Here is a 26490-nt window from a genome sequence, read left to right as displayed (position 1 = left end):
TAAAATGTAGAGTTCTTTCTGTCTTTCCCCTTTGAAGCTCATATTGACAGTGCATTTTCCCATCTTTAGCTCACTTGCAAATGCAACCTTACTAGTTTTATAGCATGTGGGAGTCAGCATGTGTACCTTATCCCATCTTTCTATCACATACAAGGAGAATATTTTTAGCCTTCAGCACCTAATTAAAAAAGGTGAGGCTGACATCTTCTTCCATGCCTGAGCTGGTGATACAGAGCATTGCAAATGACTCTCTGCTGGGCAGAGGAAAAGTGAGTTTTGTCTGGTTTTGTGCTTCAATTACAGCCCCATGCTGGGGCAGCCAATTTATTCCAGCCACCAAATCCCTCGTTTTTCCTACAGCCAGTCCCTGATTACAAAAAACACAAGGTCTGCTGATTTGTGGCAACGAGCAGCAGGAGGGAGAATCTTAGCCCTCATAGGAAAGAAAGAGGAATTAATAGTTAGACCTCAGGGGGATGGGAGGGGAGTTTAATTACCACCCCTATCTCCATGGAGTTTAAGAGTGGGTTTGAAGCCTAAGGGAGCTGCATAATTCCAATATTCAGCCACATCAAAGTTTTGAGATTGACCAACATTGCTTTTGTTCCATACACAGAGCTGAGGAGTTTAAATAAGAGGTATAGGTTTACATGTATTTCCACTCCCAATTGCACAAAAAGATAGCTTTTGCTTGATATTTTCTAGAAACTGCATTATGTAGCTTGACTTATCTTTGTCCCTATTTTTAATTAAGTCCATTTTTTATTTTCTTTTATCTCTCACTTTCTTAATATTCCACAAATTGGATTTTAACTAATGAAAATAATAGATTAATAATAACTACTCTTACTACAATATTTTGGAAATGATTTGAAATGTTGAGAACTAAATTTAGGTATAGCAACTTGTACTAAACTGACTTTAATGATGGGATTATTTTGTATTGGTAACAGCAACATAAGAACACTGTACTAAAAATGTAGATGTTATTAGTGCAGTATATTGTAATTTAAAAGTGCTTTCTGCAGAACTCCTTTAAAGGAGTTGCTCATCAGCACCATGTTGCTACACAACCTGAAATATATAATTTGCTTGCTTTAGAAAAAGTGCCCTTTTTCTTCTAGGTCAAGGAGGTATAATACCAATTAAAGTACTAAAAGAAGGCAACATAGTCTATTAGACAGCTGCATTTAGGTTTAAAAGGCAAGAGAAAAATAATACCTTAAAAAATAGAAAGAAACAGATGAAAAGGAAAGCCTAAGAAAGAGAGGGAAGGTACACAGACTTATTTTTTTAGATATTCATGTTTAAGACCCTTTAATGTTACTGGAAATTATACACAAATGCACAGAAGCAGAAGAATATGCTCTATGAACATGTTTTAAATGAGATGGAAACAAACAGGAAATGGAAAAGGCAAGTTGTGAGGAGAAAACAAATAAGAGAGACGAGTCATTAACAGCTAAATGTTAAAAAGGAACTGGAGCGATGTGGCAGCAACAGTCATACTTAGGGACTGCAGGAGAATAATTAGGTTCCTACCCTTAACAATAAAAGTAAAGGCAACTGTGAAAGAGGCACAAGCTGCCTATGGAAGAGGCTGGGGCACTGTAGGATTCTTTCTGAACGTCCTGTGGTCACTGAGACAGTACTGGCACCAGCCCCGGCCTCTCCCTGCTGTCTTCTAGCTTTGTCAAAACAATTGTCTTGCTAAGAGAGACTGGAAGTAGGAGAGGAGTCTGACTCCAAAAATACAAGAAACTAGTGGATGCTGAGAATAGGGCGAATCAGAGGAGACAGTTGACATTTCAACATCAAATGAGAGATAACCTGAGGTATAATGAGGTAAAGCTGTAAAAGACGTTGTAAACTATCATAATGCTATTGTTAACTGAACAAAGAAGACAAAAGAAGCTGATAGGATGCTAAGAGAACAGTGATATTGCAGAAGATAGAACTAAGAAAACAATCCTTGTAGTGGCATCAGAAGTTCAGTGATCTCTGTGTTGCATAAAACTTTCTCATATAACCATCCTGAAACTTATGTGGAAGATGATTCTCTCTCAGGGGTGATTTTTCTCCCTTATTAACAAATAAGTCCTTCAGCCACTCTGAGAAGGAAGAAATGATTGCTTTCTCAAAATAGGATCCTGTGGTACTAGTGCCTTATTTTCTGATTATGTTCTTTAGCAAAAGCGTTCAAGCCAATACTAGATAAGTTGTCTTAAGCTAGTGGTACCTGAAGTTGCAGGCAGACTTCAGACTATACAATAGCATAGAAATATTTTGGACATGGCCAGCAGTTGGCCATACTGGCCAGCAGTTGCAAGGATTTTCCAAAGAACTACCTCATCAGCTTTGTTTTAGTATTTATCCACAGCTTTTGCTCAGGATGTTTGCTAGGCACTCTGACCTGGTAGCTGCCAATCACTGCAAAGGGATACTAAGGCTGGTATTTCAGGCTCCTGTAATTAGGATGCTGTTTGCTCATTCTCCCCATCCTAATTATGAGTAATCTATGCTGAGTATTACTGCACTGTCCCTAGTGTCTCTTATTTATCTATATGCACCTTAACCCATAGCATAACTTGGGCAACTTTAAACTGTAGTGTTTCATTCACAGCATTGTGGTCTGGAGGAACCCAGCTGTTAGCACATGTGCATAATAGACTAGTTTGTGGCTTTAAAGTTATAGCCTGCACCAGGGATGCTGGAGAGAGTGCCTCAGGAATGGTGTCCGCTCGTTCTTCATGGTGTGCTGGGTCAAATTAGACAGAGATGGGAGAGCTCATAGCCTGATCTCCTATATGCACCCTAACATCTCGAGTCTAGAAACCAGCAACTATTCTGCTTCCCAGAGTAAAAAAGGATATTGTGCACATACTTAAGCTAGCACATCAGAGAATCTTTTTGTACTCACCTCTACATCTACATATCATATTTACATTTCTCGCCAAGTCTGGCATGATTTGGTGCACAGAGTAGGAATTGCTGATCTTATTCACCTCAGTCATTTCATTCCCAACCTCAGCAACAGAGACAACTGGTAAAGAGATATCGGCAGGCACCTGGCAGAGCGGGTGGAGGGGAGTTTGACTGTCTTTGGAGCACAGTGTTTCCACAGAGCTTAACCCAGCAATGGCAAAAGGGCGACATAGGTGCCTTCGGGATTGTCCCACTGGCATCACCTTCCTGGAGAATACCACAGCCAAGGGTTTTCTAGCCAACTGCTTTGGAGTTTCCCATCTCCAGCGTCTCTGATTTCCTCTTTGCACATGGTAATACCTGGCAATTTGCATGAGGAAAGTGAAACGGTGCAGAGTGCAATGGATTGCTAAGGACAACTACAGTACACACACAGTACAAATAATGTTGCTCCTCCTGACTAAGCCATTTTGGAGGGAAAGATGTTAGCCATGGGCATCCCTGCTACTGTTCTCATCCACAAGACAAAAGTGACATGCAACAATGAAAAAACAAAAAAAAACCCTAAAAGAAAAAAGACTCCAAAGGTGGTTGAGCTGCTTCATTCTGCAGTCAGTATAGTCAAAATAAAGATACCTCTGTGTAATTCACTGGAAGTAAAAATCAAACCATGAGTTTTTTCATACAGCTCTCTTAAGTACTGAGAATGAGAGAAATTTTTAAGTGTGGTGTGCATGGTTATCACTGAAAGGATTATAAAAATAACTTGCAGTTCCCATTAGTTCAAGTTTGTTTGATCTGAAAGCACTTATAGGAACTATATCTAAGCTGAATGTGCAGTTTGCTGCCAGAACTCTAAGTAGTTAAAACACCCACAAAAACATAATCTTTTTCCTTAGCTTTTTCAGGTCCATTCTTTTTTAATTTTGAAAAAACTTTTACAAACTGTTTATATTATTCCTAGATGACTTTCTGTACTACTTTACAATGGGAGAGCCATGCATTTAGCTTCCTTTAATTTTATGTGTGACTATATTTTGAAACATTCATGTGCTTTCAATTTATCCTTCCAGAGATCATCTCCAGCTAGGTCTGGAATATTTGCATTTAGGGCATATTAAGGAAAGCAAAATTCATGCAACTCTTTATGATATAAGCTGTGATATAGCTTGAGGCATAAAACAGATCATGATGAATATAGACTAAAAAAATATTGTTCAAAACTTTTCAGGGAATATCTATGGCTTTTTGTTTGTATACTAGACTATTTCTCTATGTTCACATTTTAACTAGACCAGTCTTATTCATCTATCTATGATGTATTACTTTTACATGCAGAAAATAAATAGTGATGTGTGAAAGAAAAAAAAAAGAGAAAAAAGGTACTTTTATTCAGAGATTTATCTTTCACCAGAAGTGTCCATTTCATGGTCACTTTGGGTGACACTGATATGCATTATATTTCTACTGCAGTTCATTTGCTTATTCGAATATTTATTTATGGGAAGTCTATTTCTTTCAGGATAATCAGATATAAGATATATTAAATATCATGAATATTCATAGGTTTTCAGCCCACTATAAATAGCAATCTAGCATCCTGCCTGCATGAAGTGCGAGAGACTTTAAGCAGAGATTATAATGAAGAATGTATGCATGCTTCATTACTTATTTGGACTTACATATGCACCCATTTAACACAACTCATATGCGTACTAACTTGAAAACTTAGTATCATCGAATGAAGGCAGGCATCTACATGACTACATAACCAGCGGAACAATCCACAGCATGAAAAGTGAAGAGTATCTATAGAACTGGGACCCTGTCTCATATACTACACATGGTCCTGTATGAGTGCAAACACATTCAGCATAGCAATAATTCAAAACATACTGGCAAGAGTACTATGACCACTGGTGGGAAAAAAATATTGCACCATTGAAAAATGTACTCCATTACTTAAATTAATTCATTCTTTGTATTATTTATTAACGGTAATAATACTACTGCAAAGCCACACTTCACATCCTTCTCAGACAGCTCTGCAAATAAAACTGAAACACATTGAGCTCTAGGAGATACAGGTTTTATTCCAATGACTTGTACGCTATTGCCTCACACTCAAACTCACCACTAATGCAGTCTTGAGACTGATTTGTTCTACTGGTTTGCCTGTGACAACCTCTTTGTCCTCATATTTCATCGTAAACAAGCAAAACAGAAATTTAGGCATTGCTGGTTCTCTGAAATCCTTCAGATATAAGAAAATTATTGCTTATTTCCCCACTTTTTCTGTAAAACAATAGCTTAGAATTGAACACATATCTATTAGTACAATATCATGAATTAAGCAACATTTCCTTGATTCTATTTATTATGGATTTGAGGAACAGACCAACTCTTTGGAGTTGGGGGAATATTTAAATCTTGTCATACTAGGGTTATCTTAAGTAAGAGCAGTCTTGGCAACATATTTTTTCGTTCATTGCTTTGTAGGCAACCATGCTCTGTAGAATATCTACTTTACCTGCCATCTTCTAAAACAAAAGATCTGTCTTAAAAGTCAGGCCAAAAAATATCCTGAAAGCTATTAAAAATAGAAATACCCTTGATATGGTACACCTCAGAAATATTTTAATTTTTTCTTCATGTATTTTTAATTGTTTTTGGTAAAGCCATGCAGAATACACCCCAATACTAGTTGAAAGCTCTGTCTTCTTCCAAAGAATTTTCTATTGATTAGATGAAATCTCAGCAGTACTTCATCACTTTCAGGGTCTGTGATGCAACCTCCTCACTGATTTTTACATTCCATTAAATCTATGCCTATATGTTTTATGCTTCTGCTTTATGTTTAGAAGTTGGTCTCCAATTTAGATGTTTGATCTATTTAATTCCCATTAATACCAATGAAAATGTATCACAGATTTTATGTAAGCCTCAGAACAATTTGTAGGCCATTTCTGTTTCCAAAAATAAGGTAACGGCAATACTCTAGAATGGTGTTTGAGGATTCAGTGATTCTTCCAGAGAATGGTGCAAATAACTGTAACATTGTTGTTATTTCTACAAAGCAGGAACAATTGTTTTGAAAATGCATACAGAATTCAACATTTTGTACGCTATTCTTAACTATGCATGTAGAGAGCCTCTTTTATAACATGGGCGCTACTTATTTCTGCAAAATGACTTAAAGACAGACCCTGAAATATCATGGCAAAAATGAAGCAAAGAGCATTTTAGGACACTAGTCTTGGGAAACAAGCTTCAGAACCTATTTAAAATCTGGATTAGATGAAAGATAAAGTTCAGGAATCCACCAAAAGGAAAATAAAGAACTTGAGTTTAACTTCAGGTTTGATTATATTAGACATTGTAAACCCCTCTCAAAAGATGTAAATTGGAGGAAAATGGATATCACATGCTCTTTTAATTGACCTGTTGAGATAGATTCAGCTAGTGTAGTTCCGATTCTTCTTCCTCATTGCTCAGTCTAAAGTGAATTAATTAGTTTTGAGGTTGCTGCTGAATCAAATGAATTCCAAAGATGTAATTGTACCAACTGACTGAGAAAAGAATTCAAATTCAGTTAAAAGTGAGTGTGGAATAGCTTTTTGGAGGTACTATGTTTACTTTAGAAGGCTGTAATACTATTTAGCTCAAGTGGAAGAAGAAAAGTTTTATTAGATGAATATTGGTGGCAAAAATAGATGTTTGGGTTATTTTAGTTTCATTTTCTAGTGATATCTTATTTTAATACATGATAGCCATATGGGGAGTTTATATTTCTGAATAACACTTTTGATGCTGAATAGAGAGAAAATAATTTTTATAGTCAGTCAAATCTCAACCTGTGCAGGTAATTCAATGCCCTCGGGTAGGGCCAAACCTCAAAGGCAGCTCCATGCAAGCCTCTGTAGGCAGCGGGCATACCCACAAGGCTGGCAGGGAGGTCTTTTTCCCCCTCCTTCACATTAAGAAGACAGTGGGAAGTGGTAACTAAGTGGGAGCCATGGATTTCTGACCATACACAGTCTAGAGTGGGATTACAGCAATGGACACAGATACAGGAAAAAAAAGTAATAGTTGGAAGAAGAGAGGGCAGTCAGAACACTCCCTGAAAAAAAGTACACCTTACTGTTGCTCTTGGGTATGCATCTGGACATGGTGGCTAGTAAAGCAGACTGTCATGATGGAGGGAGTCTTATCCAAGGGACAAAAAGACCCGATCTGGAAGGTAGAGTACATTGAACTGTTTTCCCTGACAGACTATGAAAAAGTAGTGGAGAAGAGGCAAAGGAGAAAGTCAAAAAAAAAGGAGAGTAAATTGAGTGAGCACAAGAGGCCTCTATCTAGTACAGAAAGACTATATCCAAAACTATTTTAAGTCAGTGTTTGGTCTTTCATATTCATATGGATATAAGAAACAATTTGAGATTATCCAATCTTTGACAAAATATTGCAGATTATATTTAAGATATCATATTTATTTGAGGGCAGGTTAAATATGCTGCAAAAGAGAATTCAGATTTGGTTATCAGTAAGGACATGTAAAAAGCCAAAAGCAAAAGTGTTCTCACATGAAACAAAAACTATGGTGTAAGAATTTCCTGAACAGTAAGGATTTTATTTCTGATCAACTCTTCTTGCCTTTATTACAGGAGCCAATTGAGGTATAGGTAGCCCTTGACATGCCAAACATTCAGAACAGACAGGCATCAAAATCCAAATTGCAATTTAACTTCAACTTTCCTATGTCAAAGCATCAACAAAATCTCTGGTACATCAAACAGCTAAATCTTCTCTCCATTGATTGGTTTGCCACAAATAAATGAGAACTAACTCTAAGTGAACAAATATGTTCACATTAAATTCTCCCTGTAAAAGTTCTGGAGAATAGCAGTGCTAAATAACCAGTCATCTTATCTTTAGTTAATATTGATAATACTCTTTATAGCAAAGAACAAACACTAACCAATTAATCCTGGCAATACCCTAGGTGCAGCAGTTAAGCGTTTCCCCACTGCACAAGAAAAAAGAGAAAGAATATAGAGGCCTAATCGTCCACTCTCTTTTGTTCATTTATTATAACGGAAATGTGAGCAAACTAGGTACAGTTACATCACCAATGAGTGGCTCATATTCTTTCGTTTCCTCTGATTTTATACCAATTAAATTATTACCATTGACTTCATTGGGACTAAGATGGTATCCGGAGAAATTAGAGTTATACCTGGGTTACACTGATGTAAATGAGATTGAAAAGCAAGGGATCTGTGCTTCTAATCCTGTTCCAAAGCATGTTTACTTTTCTACTATTCAAATATACATGGAGAAGGTAGTAGCTAGACTAGCTGTAGAAACATAGTAAAAAAAAATACCACCACAGGAGTAGGAGTGCCAGAATAATTGCACAACTGCAACTTTTCCTAACACTGGTACTAGTTACTTGCATAAGGAAAATTATGAAATAAACTGCTGTAAGATTGAAAAGGTTTATTAGACTTTAAACTCCTTCAAAACTTTAAATATGTTTGTAAAAGTTAACTGAATTTTAAAGCTATGTACCATAAACCAATTTGGCAAAGATATAAGGCATGTTTTCCAGTCCAGAAACTGCACTCCTGGATGGCAGAACAAGCCTATACAGGAAAAAGGGTCTATGTGCCAGAAATCTTGTCTCTCTCCCTCCTCTAACTTCATCAGTTGTTCTAATAAATTATATTTTCCTTACAGGCATTTCCCCACTTATACCCTTAAACAATGTACAGCTATACCATCATCACTGGTACACAGCTAAAGATACTTTTAATTACCTAATAAATTGTGTTAACCACTCTGCTAAAAATTTTAAAATATATAAAATGCATATTTTTCTATTCCTTTTTTTGCTGGATGTTTGATTATTGCTTTCCTCATTAACAATTATGCTTAGAAATTATTCCTATGGAAAAAAAAAAAAAAAGAAAGAAATCCCCAAACCACAAAATTTTTAGGGCTACATCTCGAGCAAACATAAGTTAGGATATGTTGGTATAGGTTCCCTGGTTTCAGCAAACTTCCTACATTTGAAAACTGGCCTTTCATTTGTTTTTACTTTTGGCTTTCTGACAAAATCATTGCTTTACATTTGCTTGAAGTTTCAGAAATTATGTCTTACCTATTGCTATAATTTCCTAACAGTGCAATTTAAGGATTGTGAAACTTGAGGAAGTATCTAGATTATCCTCAAACTATGTAATAAAAACACCACACATGATTACACATGGTTGCCTCAAAGGAAAATACAAATGTATTCTGTCATTGGACTATGTCCTACTATGTCAGTATTGATACAGAGATAAGACTGGGAGTTGTGAGTGTGCAAAGAAAGGGGTATCACGCACATGCTAAGGAAATACCCTTCTATTGCGGCAGTAACTGGGAAATGAAATGATTACATCTGTATCAATCAAGCAGTGTCATAGAAATAAAATCATGGTAATGGACTGTTATCACAGAATCAATGCTGCCTGTTTTGAAATGTCTTCTGCTTCACCTTGTGGCCTCAGCATTTATGTGGCAGCAAAAAGCCATTATCTGTTCTATTTCAGTGACATTTACTCTTTCCTCTCATCTGTTCAAAAGTCCATTCTTTGATGGCTCTGGTATATCATGCTTTTTCATACTTTAGCTACCGTTTTAAGCCATTTGGATGGTTTGGGTCAGAGAGGCCTTTTTTTGCTTTTCTCAAAACATCATCACAGCTGAAATTCTGTTGCTGTTATTACATGATTGCATTTTCCTTACCCAGTTCGAGGCTCCATGAAATTATATTAGTGCATTGCCGTCACTGGATCAGATGCAAAAGCTTTTTCAGAACCAAAACACTGAAGTTCCCCAAAATAAACTGTAAAACATAATGTAAATAAGTGACAAAAGCAGTAGCCTAGTTTTAAGAGTAGTTACTGAAAGGAACAAAAGAACTAAGAACTGCCACTTGTTCACAAATTTCACTCCATCTCATTTACTCCACTAGGATTGTGGGATGGTACTACCGAAAAACAAAACCAAAGTGCAATTATCAGAGACATGGAACAACTTTACACAGAAACTGCGGAGTATACATGCAGTAGTTTGGAGGGACATAGGACATCTGAGAAAAACTGTGTAGGCCAGTTGAAAACCAGCCTTTTACTGTAATCTTCAAGGAAAACATAAGGATTAGTTATAGGTTTGGAGTTCCTTAGACTAATTTTTTACCTTGTAAAAACAGGAGTAAGGAGTAGTGATTTTTCTTTGAACTTGTTAAAGTAAAATAATCCATCCTTCCAACCCAGTTTCTAAAAACCCAGAGAAGCCAGGTATATATCTGCGGTCATTACATATAGATATAGATATTATTCCTTAAACAGAGATCAATATTAAAGCATTGACATCTGCCAAAAAGTTAACTTGAAAGACAATACTATTCTCAAATATTCAGAATAATAATTTAACTATAGTAAAATAACTGTTTTACTAGAATAACTACTAGTAGTAACACATCCAAATTTACACAATTACAGGTGGTTTACAGTGAATATAGACATTTTTTAGACTCTACAATTTTTTTTCTGACACTGGCAAATTGGTTCTATGATTTTTATTATTGAAATTCAAAAGGCTAAGCCTTTGAAGAAGAGGGAAAAAAAGTCTAGGAAAAATAAAAAGGTTGCAATTTACTCAGTGGAAATCTAAAACACCAGGTGCAGAAAAGAGACAAACAGCTTTCAGATTTTTAGCACAATTTCATTGCTAAAACAGGCCTTCAATCAGCACAAAACCCTGCCCCATCATAGAAGATGACAGCATCAACATAGCTGCTGCTCTAGGGAAAGAAGCAAGCAAGGCAGGCTGCCAGGGACTGTTACAGCAGTTTCAGCCACCAGAAAATACCTCCAAGATAACCCCCTTTTGTAAAATAAAAAGTTCCCTAAATGACACAATGTTTATCATCTTGAATTCCTCTTTTGATGCTAATTATAGTAATCAGATAGTTGCCATACCAATAAAATGTTAGAAAGATGAAGAGGCACATCATAGAATGTGATATGCTAGAATTGACGTTATCAGAACAGAAACTTGATTTGCCCACTGCTTGTATGCCTTATGATGTAGTCTTTACCAGCACAAGCAAAATATGATACAAGAGAATGTCAAATCAACACAACTGAAAGGAAGGATTACTAAATAAAACCATACCTTATCTACAATTTATAAAGATTTAAGACAAGAAGCACAATGTTTATTTTCTTTTTTAAGAATAGAAACACATTCCTTTTTCAACTATGAACATTATGAATTATATCTAAGAATACCAAACAAGGACTATGAACATCTCACATATTTTAAAGAACAAGTCAATTATAGATGAGTTTTTTAGCTAATGATTAAAATAAGATAGTGATCTTTTTAACATATCCAAAGATAAAAAAAGTTCTACTGCAGATAGGAAAACAAAAGTGAAGTGAAGTGAAAAGTTAGATAGCATATTAAATGTTAAATAGTCATTAATATAGAATAAGGAACTAAGGCCACAACTAGAACATTGTCTGTCTCCAGAAACCCTGGACCGCGTAGTAGAGGCTAATGACGATGACGATGTCTGTGAGAATGCTGGGCAATATATTTGAAGAAGATACTCATGACTCAGAAAAAGGCAACAAAATGATGCTAATAGTGTAAAACATCATATTCCTAGAACATGAAAGGCCAAGTAAGGCATCACTAGTTTTTGAATACCAACATTAAAAACAGCAGATATGTCATAAAGATTGCCAAATAAGAAGTCTACAGCTCTAGGCTGGCTTCCTACTTGAAATAATACATGAGTTGCACCTAATAAAAGTTTAGAGTAAGGTAAACTTGTCTGATTTGCTAGTTCACAATTTACAAGTGCTCTATAAGTTAGATATTGTTTAAGATGATGTAGTAAGATAGCTGAAAAGGCTATCTTTTTGTATCGTTCCCACCCCTCTCAGTTAGGCAGGCTTTTCTGTAGAGCAGACTGGGTTGTCAAGCGGGGAGAAAGCAGACAGGAAACCTGCTGTGCCAAAGCTCCTGGGACATGGCTCAGAGCAACAAGAGGATTCCTGCATCAGCCAGCAAGCCCTGCGAACTGGCAGAGAGCAAGGAGACCCAGAAACAAGAGGAAAATGAGATAGGAGCAGAAAAAATCTAGAAGGGCACTATCTATCTTTGTTAAAATAGGTCTCAACCAGCTGATGCAAAGTTGGTATGTTTAAAGAGTTTTGATCTAGTTATGAGTTTCTTTCTTTATTATGACATAGCTCTAAAGCTTTTTGGTATCTTTTGGCATCCTCTCTGTAAAGATAAGCCAGGCAATTCCACTCCAAGGATGTGGCCAGCTTAGGATCCCTTTGCAAAATCCAAAAATATTCTTTATATCTGGGTAAAGCTGACCTGACATTACATATATTTTTCTAGGAAGAACTCTGTCTTTCAAAACATTCAGAATACTCAGATGTTCATGTCCTAAGATATTGCACATGTAAAACAACTGATACCTTTCCATTTTATACCAAACAGGTACTGAAATTCATGTTTATTTGTGATACATACACTAAAATACATTTCACACACTGCTGGTCATTATCCATTCACTGAAAGGTCACACTTTTTTTCATTCATTGAAAAGATTTAAATAAACACAAGAAATACATATGCAGAGGATATCAGATAAGAAAATTGTCCTTAGGCTAGGCCATATGGCTTATACCTATAATTTCTTCTTATCTCCCTTCTTCAAGGAAGCATCTGAAGACAAATATTTAATCCCTGTTCCTATCAGAAAGTATCTGCACAGGTTGCTTGGGTAAAACGTTTTCCTGAATCTTAATTACAAGTTATTTTTGCTACAGTTTAAAAAACTCAAAAGATATGTTGAGTACAAGTATCATTGATAGGACTTTCTTCCTGGTTCAAAGATGCTGTTCAGAATGACAAGAGAAATATATATTTAAGTTCATAGAACAAGATACAACATGTTCTACTCTGTAACTAACAACTGATTTGACCTCCCTTATACCAAAACAATTAGCGTACAACAAGATTCTATTAAAAAGTGGCCTTCAGTGTAAGATTTTATGAGCTATTTGCCTGGTCATCAGGATTTTTTAAAAAACATATAAACAGGCAGGCGGAGACACACAGTTACTTATCACTTTATGTATGCTAATATGTCTAATTAAGTCATGACAACAGCTCAAGCAACTTTACAAAGAGCACAAAGTTATCAAAGACTATAACTATAAGCCTTCATGATCTAATACAAGACAGATTACTGTAAGACATAAGAAGCAGGTGGAATGCTGCAGCTCTGCCATATCACTTTCACTCCCACTGTCAATCAGCTTAACAAATAGATAGGGTAATGACTTATTCCTGCAAACACAGTTGTTTTCTTCATTAGATAAATGCTGACTTTGTTTGTTTTTTTTTCCTTTTGGTTTTCCAAACCATGCCTTTCTATTTCCTTTGAATGACCGTGACTGGTTCATAAATCAGCCCATGAAGGTAATGATATCAAAGAATCATCAGGAATTTGAAAAACGTTCATGCATGGGTATAAATGTGCACAAATTCACACAAGCAGACACATTCATATCACATATGTAGACAATGTAGTTTCACCAACTGAAATTTCATATAGTACAGAAACCATTATGATAGTACATCTAATAGCACCCATGGGAACTACTGAATTTGATGTTTAATACAAAGCGGCTTGCTGAAAAATATGATCACTTCCTACTATTTTTCCAAAGGAAGAAAATAAAATTGGAGTCCTTGGAGGGCTGTTTCCTGTATACCGACAGAATCAGTGCTTATTAAAGCACATGCTACTCTTATAAAAGAAGGAATTTTCAGTAAAATATGTAGATATTCTCACATAATACAGCAAAAAATCAGAAGAAGAGGCACTAACAAGGTAGTAGATGCCTGAGGATATGGGTACATTTAAAACAAATTAACCACATCTGTACAATTTTTGTCTCCTACCTGCCTGATGAAATCAGCTGCTCATTCATCCATTCCCATGAGAGGTCTTTTAACATTTCAAATCACTAAAGAGCTTCATATCACCTTTTTCATCCAGAAAAGTTCCCAATTGCTAAACATTTTCTTCAAAACAGTACACAAAATAATAATAAAAAAATGCATACTCCCTCTCCCGGGAACATAGTAAGAGGTTTTAATATAAAAAACAATTTAAGTAGTGTGATTTTACAACCTTGTAGAACTAGATTACATAGAATGAAATGTAAAATCCCAAAGGAACCAGAATTTTCTAGTTTCTAATCAAGGGAGAAAATATCTTTTACCCCTGCAGGAGCACAAGTTCATGGACTTTAAAGTCACCGGGTCTTTTTTTCCTTCTTCTTCTTCTTTACTTGTGCAGTGATTAATCTTAGTAAATTCTGGAGAATGATATGTGTATTTTCATGCTTCTTGCTGCTCAGATCAAAAACAACTAGGCACCTCTATTTTCAGTCATTAACGTATGAAATACAGTTCAAATTAGATTAAAACAAGTAGTAGACCTTTATAATAATCAAAATTAAGCCCTAAAACTTTTGAAGTTGTGAAGAGCTTTTGATACTCAAAAAATAAAAAAATCAGGATAAGCATGTTTTGAAGTTTAACATGCAGAATAAGTACATTGGTGCAAGGAAAAAGTTGATTACTGCCCTTAAGTTTTTACTCCAGGAACCATGAGCAAACCCATGCTTCATCAAGGTTAATATCTCAGACTTCCTTGATTTTTAACAATACCTCTCTTCTTCATAAAATTTCTGAAGCTACATCCCTTTCCACTCATATTAATGTATCTTTCCATAATTTCAGATTACAGGTATTTCATTACAGAATGCAAATGTGCAATGTTTTCAGATTTCAAGGGTAAATGCAGCCCTAACATTCCACTACGAGCATTGCATCCCCCTCACTCACTGTGCAATGTCATCATAACCTTACTACTAACATTAACATTCATTAGATTTCCACAAGTTCCACAATCCATTAATAGATGTTAGTTCTGATGTGTGTCATCCTCTTTCAGCCCATACAAATTCTGCTAAGAACAATGAAACTGTGTGCATCTTTCTTCATGTTAGTCCATATAGAGCGTGAATTTTTGATGGCAATTTTAATTCCACCTTTTAACAGGATAATCTGTCCTGAACAGTTTAATCTCCAAATATCTTAATAATATAATCATACCACATTTCATGTATATTTTCTAAAAGTTGCTGAGTAGAGAGAAAACTATTTAAAAAAAAGATTAAATCAATCTGATAAATTACTCGGAATTATCATAACCTTGATTTAGGGAAACATACAAAATCAATGTCATGTCATATATGAGTATGAAATCAGTCTTGAATAAGACACATGATGATACAAAGGAGGAGCTATGGACTGTCAAATGTACCAAAACACAAAGACAATTCCATGATCTACCATCCTCAAAATCACAAAAAAGCTGATAACCAGGTGTCCCCAATATTCATACATCAGAATTTTGGTGGCTCTTTTTTCACTGGTCACATTACCTCCAAATGCCATGCCCATACTTTTTGCTTTCTGATACTCTCTCTTGTTGCAGTTTCAGTAAATATTGTTTTAACAGCCTATTGTTGTCTGGATCTCTAACAGCACTAGTTTTCCCTGCTTTTCTTTTTCTTTTTTTCTTTTTTTTTTTTGGGGGGGGGGGAGTGGGGGGCTTTGTCTATGGAGGATGGTTGTCTTTGGAGGAAAAAAAGTCAGAAGGTTGAAGCAAAGTATGCTTGATACTTACGTTTCACTAATCTGCTTTTCTGAAATAAGAGAGACAAGACCACCCAGTTTCACTTGAGTATGATATGTGTTATTTTTCCCCCAAAGTATCTTCATTTCTCTGTTTCTCCAACTTTTTAAAGATTTCTTAATGAATGAGTAAGACAGCAACAGCTGTCTAGTGAGTACATTTAACGATACCATTTCTGGTTGCTGTGGAAAGCTGATTGTTTCACTTTACTTCTGTCTGAAACTTTGGTCTCTCCTTTACGGTTGATATCTCACAACCAATCCCAATTCCTTGAATTACAAGTCTAACTTAATTATAAAGGAATTAATTCCAATGTACCTTTTATTTAGTAGCAATTGATTTCATTACTTGATATCACATAAAGGTAAATCATCTTTTCCCAAAATGTGCTCCTTCCCATTCCTGTGTCATGAGGAGGTTTTACCATAGTCTCATGTGTTCTCCTGATTATAATCTATTTTAATCTATGATTTACAGCGAAGCTTTTTCACAACAGGTTGATCATCTTTTTGGTATTATTCAGATACTTTCTTGTGTAGCAAGCTTCATGGCAGCTTTAATGTTCATGGAGAAGCTTTTTACTGCTGATGGTTGGTAGCAATAGCTACTACCCAAGATATCTTGGCACTTTAACGTATGCCCAAGGATGACATGCAACATTAAAATATCTTTATTCATTTCTTCTGTCATATATAATTTCCATCATATCAAAAAAATAATGAATAGAGCTTTATATTAGATTTCCCTTTACTTTCAAAGTTGCAGCCAGGTAACTCTTCTAACCACCACTGTGCTGTAACATCCAGCCTTGCAGAAGTGAAAACGTAGGTTAGCGAATTGTTATGGTTATAAGGCATGAAGAATTGCAGAGGGAGAGGTGACATTTGTCAGTTATGGCCTATTTCAAAGGCAGAAGCTCCAGCTTTCCTGGATGAAGGTAATAATACTTTTTAGCTGCACTTAATGTTCCTGACACATAACCAGATACTCTTTAGCTTACTTTTATAAACACATCTCCTTATGGTGAGAGATATTGAAGATAAATTGCAGTGATGAAAGGCTATAAATCCTGCTTGCTCCAAGTGACAGAACAGATGGTTTTACTCTTACTCAGACTCTACTGGACTCTGTAGAAGGCAACCACAGCAGCAATGGAGACTTGAATTTAGAGAAACCAAAGCAAATTAGGAAGACCAGCATACCCATCAGGCCACTTCTAATGTTCCCAGCCTTAGCTACCTGCCAATATCTGAACATCTACCTTCCTTTCAAGTGTATGGTATTTACCATAGAAATAGTCAGACTGTCATGGCTTTCAAATGAAAAGGGACTTCAGTCCATCCTTAATGAAAAATATGTGTTCTAATAAGAATTTTCAGAAAAAATTTCACAAGAGAAAACTTCATAAGATGTGTCTTATCAAGGCCTATCCTTGGGAAATTATCATTTTCTCAGTGACTTGAGACCTCACCTAACTGTAATTTACTGCTTATCCAACAGCCAAATATACATCTCCTTATAAATTAAATGCATTGTCAGGTTTGTCTCTCTACTATAGAGTTTGAAAGACACCAAACCCAATTTTCGGATCCTTACGTCACAGTCACTGGTGTTCTCCTTCAGGGCAGTCCTTGTTCCACAGCACCTGATGGCCAATATTTCTTTTTTTGCCCACCTCTGGAAGGGTTTCATAATCATTTCACTGTCAGATGTCCTTTCCATAAAAAGGATATATATATATATGTATATAATCCTTAGTCAAACTCTTCTTCCCAGAACTGCTCCTCTTACGTGTTTGGACTGCTAACCTTAATATGTTAATTTTTGCATTTATGCCTTAATTTCATCAGCTGTGGTCTCTAGTTCATTTATCTCATTCATGTAAAGAATTAAATTTTGAGCCATTTTTTTCCCCTTGAGAAAAGCTCCTGCTGCTTCAGTTACTAATATGACTTCAGCATATAGTGGTTTCAAAGGACAGCACATTCCATTCTCCACTTTGTTCTCCAACTTCTGTTATTACTCTGCTTTATATTTCTCAGAATTGTTCAGGTAACACCAACTTGCTAAAATTATTTTTCATCTATAAATTAATTCTGTATTTTTGTATTTCCAACAGGGCCAAAAAAAGCATAGCTGATACAAAAAGAGTATCACACTTTAGGCAAGAACATACTTCTGAAGCAAACTGCTCTTTCTGTTCCCATTCAGGACTTCTAACTAATAAATCCTGAGGTGGTTCTTTTGGCTCTTGTTCTGTTCTTGATAGCCGCCTGTAAAGTCTATTTTTAGGAAAAAGATGCAAATAAGACCTCAAGATGTGCATCACTTTTGGGCAAGCTGAGCTCAGTTTTCCCTTTCAAGTCAGTCCCAAGACTCAGTTCTGGGCAAAATACAGCTTCCACAATCTCTTCCTCAGCATACCTTTTTAAATCATACATTTGATTTAATGAGCTAAACTGATTATGTTTACCCTGTCCCCATGATAGGTATTTTGAGAGAGTTTGAGGGGTTTTATTGGTGGGGTTTTTTTTTAATACTTGAGTCCTGCTTTCCATAGCGATAATGACATTTTTAGAGGGATTCGGCTCTATTTTTCTCGGAAGCTGCATTAAAAGCAGCTTTAAATGTTTTCAGTTCACCAACTCTAAGTAGCTCCAACCTGCTTGCTGTGATTTCTCCTCCACTCCACCCCTATTCCATTGTAGTGAAAATGAAGTAGACAATTCAACATTTTAACTCCAGCATGGTAAGCAATTTCTGATCCTCCAACTTTACAGATTTTCACTATTTAAGTGACTTGTTTACATATTTGATTAAAGCCAACTCTGCTACAATCTGTTCTAGAAGCACCTAGAATCACAGGCATCTCTTAATTGCTCATTGCCTGGCCTGTATGAAGGTCCTCCAACCTCCATATGAAATTCTTCTGGTTTACCTCCCTCCCAGTCACTGTACTTGCACAACCTCCCTGGCTTGGACAGCGTACAATAGCTTGCAGAGAGAGGTAAGATCTCTGAAATTCATTCTTTCCCTTGAGACATTTCCAATACTATGCATGATTTTAAAATGAAGGTCAACATGAAAGCAAAGCACTTCACAGAATTTGCATAGGCCCAGCACAGTCCAATTGTCCTACAAGGGCACTGCAAAGTCTCTCCTTAAAAGCTGTCCTCCTTTACTTGTGCTACAGCATTTTAGGTCTGTATGGGAAAGTGCAGAAGAATGTTGAGGAGATAGACGATGGAAGCTAGTCAGACTGTTCCGTGGGAAAAGGAGCATCAACAGGGCATGCTGACCCATAGTCACGTAGTTGAGCCTGTGCCAGGGTCGTGCTGCACCTGGGCTTTGAATCGAGAATAACAATGAGCTCAACAAGCTTACTGCGCATGTGTATGGTACATAAAAGCTTCATCTAGTGCCCCCCCCCCCGGTGTTCCTCACCCTGGACTGATGCTCAGTGGTGCCAGGGATCCCCCGCTCCATTATTGCCTCGACCGGGAAAATGCCGGAGAACCCCCGTTCAGACGCAGAGGTAATAAATGCTCCATATCGACTGTCGTATGCCTTGTGTTTGTGTATCCGTCCCTGCTGGGAGTCCAGGCGGTGCCCCCGCCTCACCCTTACAAGGTCCTTCAAAACAAAACAAAAAAACCCAAGCAAAACCCCACCAACTGAAGGACTCCTTGTACATAGAGCTTGAAGGGCTAGGGGTGGGTGAAAGGAAAGTGACTTCGAGCTCGGTGAGAGTTAGAAAGCCTGCTTCATATGGAAGTGAAAAGGTTTTTGATCAGCTCCTGGAGGCATCCAAGTTGTACCATCACGGAAGTCTTGCCTCCAGCTTAGTTCCTGCAGGAGGCATTGCCTCTCGTATTCCCTCAGGATAGTTACACCTTGCCTCCATGGGAAACGATGGCTCTGGGCCTCTAGCAAGCACAACTTCCCTTGAGGACAAGCAGAGGCTCTCACAGTGGCCACTAGCCTGCACAGGGCAAGAGACCAATCTCTGCCACTGTGAGAAGGCTCTGCATGAAGCTGCAAGTCTTATGCCTTCAAGAACTCTCTAGGAGCTATTGCCTTCGTAGAGACAAGACAACACTAATCATATAATCAATAATACAACAGACAGTGGCTCCTGTCCCCTGCTGTGCACTGGTTTTTGCGAAGGTTAAAATTAACAGGAGCGAAGAATCATTGATCACATAGAGTAGAGTATCTTTAATAGCTGCCTGGCACACTCTTGCTTTTGTGCAAGGTGACAGTTCCTGAGCCAACCTGTTCCTCAGTCACAATGTGTTAGCGCTCATAACACAGAAAAAGCAACAGAAGGGCATCTTCCCCAGCCTGAACATTGGGTTCAGACTCAGCACTTCAACTACAAGTATTTCACACACAGTTTAGTCTCAGCAATGGTCACATCCTTCATCTCGATGAAAGGCCAAACTCTGCTGAAGCCCATGAAATATTTGCCTTCCAGAAGAATAATAGCAGTGACAGAATTTTTATGAATATATTTGAAAGTGCCGTCCCAGCTTTACAAACACAAAATGACAGCAGAGACTTAAGAGAAAAGTAACTATCTGCTTTTAGCCTTAGGACTGTTTGGTGAGGAAACTGAGGGCACGACAAAGCAAGTTGTGATCTGAGGAAGACAGTGATACAGAACAAGACATGCATAGTGAGGTTAACTTCAAAAAATTTAATACATAAAGGATACAAACCTCCCTCCTCAAAAAGAATATTTGCAATAAGTGGATCTGGAACACATTCAGCCTTGAAATTCAGTGATATAAAGCCACTGCTATTCCAGCTATCCAGGGGAATAGAAAATCAAGTTTTTACTTTTAGAAAATAATTAATGCATCTGCTCATACATTCACAATTTTACCTTGTTCCCTGTACCTTGCATTTCATATTGGTTGATTTAGACCTTCAGAGAACTTAATTGACAGAAAATCTGAGGCTCTGTTGATCTGGCAAAGTATCTAGCCTTTTCCTCAAAGAAAAAGCATGGAAAATTTAAAGTAACCAACTGATTAGTAATTTAAGTGAAGTTAAAGGAATATGCAGCAAAGAGTTGATTCTGAAGGAAGTGGGGATTGCTACTCTAGTGATTCTTCCTGAATTACATTTACCCATTACCAGCTTAAGATGTGTCCCAAAGAGTCATGTTGCTATACTCTCTGTAAAGTGTCTGACATGCCCAGTGTGCAGCCTAAAAATAACAGTGAACGGGGATAAATGAGGGTAGCATTCTTTTTTCTAAGCAAGGCAGTGATGGGGCATGCAGACTATTGTAACTCCACTAAAATATTGATGCCAACCCCAGCTAAAAAGGTTACCATTACAGTGTCATTGTTAGTATTATAAATGAAGGAAGTTTTCAGCAGAAACAAAGAACTGACAGAATCTGGCACTGTAGTATATTTATAAATAAAAATACAGAAACTTTTTTTCACTATTTCTATCTGTTAAACTTTCTTTAAAGGTTTTCATTGCCAAAAGAAAAAAACAAAAGAAAAAAGAAAAAACCTTTGAAAGCTCAGAAGATAATGTCCCAGTAGGATAATTAGTATAGTACCCAGGAATTCAGTAGCAATTCTTTCTAGACCTCACAGAGATTTAGGTACACAAGGTGCCACAAACAGTGGTTCTTTGGAAGACCTCTAAGGTCAAACATATAAAAGAGAAGCTTCCCCTAAAGTAGTTATGGTACATTATATACCACTATAGCAATAAGGCATTAACTGATTAACTGAGTTAACTAAGTTAACTCATTAACTGAGTTTAAAAAACCTTTATTTTTGAAACCAACATTCACAGGTAGTTTTCTATGGAAACAACTCTCTGCAGTAGTCTTCTTTGAGTTAGGATAGCAGGACTTGGTCCATAATGTAAAGAAACCATTAAAAAGCACCATACGGCTCACTTCCGCTACTGTACTCATGTGTCATCATCAGGAGGATGTCGATAGCCCACTACAACATACACATATTTTTCAATGATACCCTCTCCACGTAAGCTAAGATTTGTCCAGAAACACTGAAAATCATTCAGATACATGCCCAAAGAAAATTCAAATTGTCAAGCAATGCATATGTATTCTCCCTACAATCTCTGTACAATTTCTGTGTGACGCAAAAATAATCACATCTGGCAACACAGATAAATTTGCACCTTTTTTAACAGGGAGACAGAACTGTGTGTTCCACTAAGCACTTGCACCCACTCATGTTTCCTGCTAGTGATCGGGATGCTTATGAAAAGTCTTGCAGTATTGTTACTCTAACATTATGACATCATATTTAGATATTATTGTTTCAGCATATTGATATCTGTGTACTTCAGGGCCTCCTAATCTGTAGGTTTATCAAATTATTTCAACATTGCTAAGATATTTATATCTAGAAGCCATTTGATTTTCAAGAGTGACATATTTCTTTCTAAGAAAAACTAAAAACAAATTCCCCAGCAACACACAACATAGAGCATTACACATTTAGATATGTCATCTACTGCAATAGATATACTGTAAATTTGTCCTTCAGCATATTTTAAACATGACAATTCTAAGTTTACTTCCTTTTAAGCATTCTACAAATTCTACTTCTGAAATCTTTAAAAAAAAAAAAAAAAAAAGGAAGGAAGAAAAAAAGAAAGAAAGAAAGCTTCCTTAAAAGTGAACCATGGCCAGAAAATGCATAGATTTTCCATTCAAAGCCAGTATAAAAAAATCCTCACCGTAACGCAATTGCAAATGCTAATTGCATTTCAGTAAATTGCTTTACATTCATCAAACAACAATCAATGGAAGACACTGCTGTCGTCTTTTATTGTAGTGATGCTGTTCTTGGCTATATAGATAAGGTAGTGTCAGACAGTTATAACCTTCCCCCTTCTTATTTTTGGGTGCTTATAACTTCACAATAAAAAATTTATACTGAAATTTACCAACTCAGACCAAGAGTTTTTCTTTTTAATTGAAAAATGTGCTGAAGTATATATTTCAGAGAGATAAAGGAAGACTAAGACAAATATTCCAATTCAAATGCCTGACATAAACTTCTTCAATCTATCATTAGATGGGAATAAGTTATTCTAGTCTCAAAATTTCAAAGGTACAGCTCCTCCAGAGCTCCTGTGAATATATTATCCTTCTATTCTAAATGTGCTTTTTATGTTGCTTTTTGAGTAAAACAACATAAATAATGGTGATTTAAAGGTTGTATTTTGAGCTGCTGACCACATCAGATCATTATGTTGTGTTAAAATTTAGCATCTATATGTGTACATATATGTTGTGACTCTTTCCTCCCACTTTTGCCAAAATAAATTCTCATAGTTACTAGGACATTCAAAGAACACAAAAGTCCAAAGGAAATGTTTTTTACTACTTGAAGCACAAAATATACACATACAGGGTTGTAAAGACAGGGCAAGTAAAGCATGAATAGGGAGACTGAAGAGCCTGGATACCTACAAACAGTGACAAAAAATATCCTAAAGTACCTCACAAGAGTAAATATGCAGGAAAGAGATTTGACTTGCAGTATTTTGTTGTTGTTGCTTGGATCTTTAAGACTTTCTTCCTCTGTCAAATAGTGACTACATTAGCCTGCAAAGCACCACTCTGGGGATGTGAGACAACTGGCCTATCTCCCGAGCTGTGGTGTCTCATGCAACTGAGCCAACCAAATGGCTCTGTATCATAGGACACCATGGAGTCCTGTGTCTACCCTCCTTTTTGTCCTCCTTCTCCTCCTGGTACCTCATCAAATTTTGTGGTTGATCAAGACTTATTATAAAGTGCCTGAACTCTGTCCATCCACCCTCCCAAATCATCATGTTTCCGGGTGCAATTTTCTGCTGTTTCACCTCCAGACTCAGGAAGGGACCTGGCAGCTTTTGAATCAGGACAACTCATAGGGTAGGACAGCACAACCAGGAGTGAGAAGAAAGATTTGCTTTCAGTGACAGTAAGTCATTTAGTCAGCTGAACAACATGACAGCTAGTGCCAGATCACTGTCCCTCATGACACCCTTCCATAAGAAGTCTGAAAAGTCAGAATTTTTCTTCCAAATCCTGTTTATACTCAATGGATTAAAACACAGCAGCTTGAGGGTCAAAACAGCAACAGTAGTTCAACCAAGCTTGTGGAGGGAAGACAGGTTGTTACCTCAAATTCAGGAACGCTCAAGAACACCAAGGAGTTGAAGTGAAGACAACAATACCTATAGTCATGCACAAGTAGCACAGATAGGGTGGAAGAACTGAAAATTCTAGAGGAAAGAAAAAAATGCAGCTTCTAAAATGTCAGATGCCATGTTCTTTAATTAGATCCTAAAATGAAAAAGAAAACTGCAAAAAACAGAGTTTAAAAACCCTATCATGCAATCTGAGTTCCCTTTCTACTCACAATAACATTACACATTGTATTTTGAGCCACCTTGAGCATCTGAAGGGAAGATGTCTTGCGCGCACAATTTTTATGCCTCTATCTCTCACCACATTGTGCCAGTTCATGTCCCAGTCTGACAATGCACTGATTCAAGCTGTTAAATTAAAAATAATAATACCAACTTGGAAAATCAAAGTATATTGTTTTCTACAAAGGCAGAGTGAGTCAAACTGGCCCAGCAAGGGTGTAATAAGTTCCAGAGCAGACAAGAAGGAAGGACCATGAGGTGTAGGATCTGAGAGAATGGGACAGAGAAGCAACACCTATCCCTTAAGTAGCTTTGAATTATTAGATAAATTCAATTTTAATCAGTAACTCTCACTCTGGAGTAGATTTATTGGATTTAACTGCTCACACAAGCAAAATTATACATGTTGTCCTGATTTGGCAAAATATTTAGAAAGCATGCATTTATTTGAATTGCACATGTGTTTAAAAATATGCACTTTTAAAAGCTTATTTCTTATAATTTTTTAAACTCTGGTTCTCTGATGAAAACTTACTAGTTGCACTATTTTATGGTTAGATTGTGGAAAATGAAGACAAAACTAATAAGAAATTAAAATTAATGGGCAAAGCTTACTAAATACTTTCCCTCTGACTTACTCTCCAGAGCAAGAAATTGGATTTCTGTATAGAAAAAACTCAATTTATACTTTCTTTTCTAAGTTTATGTTCTAGTATATTGTATTTCAAAATATAAGCTTCTATTGTTGGCTTTCAATTACATTTTTGCTATGAATTTCCTGACTTTCATGTTTTAAAATATGCTTTCTGTTAGCATAGACAATTATAAAGTCCAGTCCTTACACTTCTGCACAGCTTACGTAGAGTTAGTAGACAGTAGAATTAGCCATAAAATACAGCCTTCATGTTTACATATGTAATGTTCTCTCTGATCTAGTAGAAAGAAAATAGTAAAACACATACTACTACAGCTATTCTGGCATTTATAAGCTGACAAGTGATATCAACTTAGTTCAATTTATGAAATAAGATGCTACAATATATAGTGAAATACACAATCTAATGCACATTTCTCTGTAGGAACTCTAATCCTGTCAGCCGAGAATTATTCGCTATAGGAACACTTCCTAACGGCACATTTGCACTATAAACTCTCACTTTAATTAAGAAAATAAAATATTCTCATTTCCCTATCATTTATTTACTCATTTCTAAATGGTTCCTTTTGCACCTCACCATTCCCATTATTAAAATAATGCACAATTCCCAAAACACGGGTCTTAAATGACTCCCTGTACACATCCTCACAAGGAAATAGTCTGGAACTCAAAACGCTCTCTTGGCGTTAATCCAGTACTTGAAACTACTAGATGCTGAGAAAACTAGCCCTTACTTTAGCAAAATATTTAGCAGTATGCTGGACTTAAAGCATGCAAGTGCTCTCACTGAGGTTAAATTAAGCACATTCTTAAACAGTGCTAGTCACGGTCTACAGTACTTAATCATCACACAAAACTCCTGCTATCCACTGCAGGTCATTCACTTCCTACTATAACACTATGAGGACTCATTTACAAAAATGTCGTGCATTATCTAAGCTGTGAAGCTCTCTTTGTGCATCACAGGTATCTAGGCTTAAAATTCTCACAGAATTCACTGCTTCATGTTACAGAGTGCTATTCTTTATAAATTTTGCTCTCATTGAGCAAAGAGAGGAGGATAGCTATTAAAGTACAGCTGTAAAAAAGGTTCTCGTAATGAAAGAACTATGAAGATTTGTTTTTATAGAACTGATTCAATGAGTGGCACCAGTAAGTCACAGCATCATTGGTTAACAACCTTCAGTTTAAACTTCTTTTCCCAGGGTCTTCCACATGCATTTTAGGCAGGGCAAGTTTATAGGTACAGAAAGAATCAGTTTCAGAACCTTATGCTATATATGTATATCCCTCAAATATGCAGTAGGGAAAACTGCTTGCATACAGAGTGACACACGTAGGTAGAAGAATAGAAGTGCATGTGGACTTTGACTGAAGATGGTTATCTGCTTCTGTCTAGGGGTTATTTCTCCAGCCCAGAACTCTGAAGGGAGAAATCACCCCAGTATACTTCATGTACTTCAAAGCCAGATGCAGCCAAGCCAGCCCAGATAATTTTAAACTGCAGAGCATCTTCAGTGAACCCAGATGAATTTGGAAGACAGCACGTATTCCTATATTAATTTCAAAGGCTCTTTAGTGGCGTTATGTGGCAAATTCAGGTAATTTAAAATTTAGCACTAACTAT

At 36.6% G+C, this 26490-nt stretch overlaps 1 protein-coding gene across 2 annotated transcripts in view; it reads right to left on the bottom strand.

Moving 5' to 3' along the window:
* NKAIN2 (sodium/potassium transporting ATPase interacting 2) overlaps positions 1-26490 on the bottom strand; it is a 544824-nt gene that overhangs the window by 385037 nt on the left and 133297 nt on the right. The gene's annotated exons all lie outside the window — the stretch shown is intronic.

Source organism: Dromaius novaehollandiae, chromosome 3 (assembly GCF_036370855.1).
Source record: "Dromaius novaehollandiae isolate bDroNov1 chromosome 3, bDroNov1.hap1, whole genome shotgun sequence".
Lineage (NCBI taxonomy): Eukaryota > Metazoa > Chordata > Aves > Casuariiformes > Dromaiidae > Dromaius > Dromaius novaehollandiae.
The sequence above is the reverse complement of the archived record's forward strand: the minus strand, read 5'-3'. Positions and strand labels throughout refer to the sequence as shown.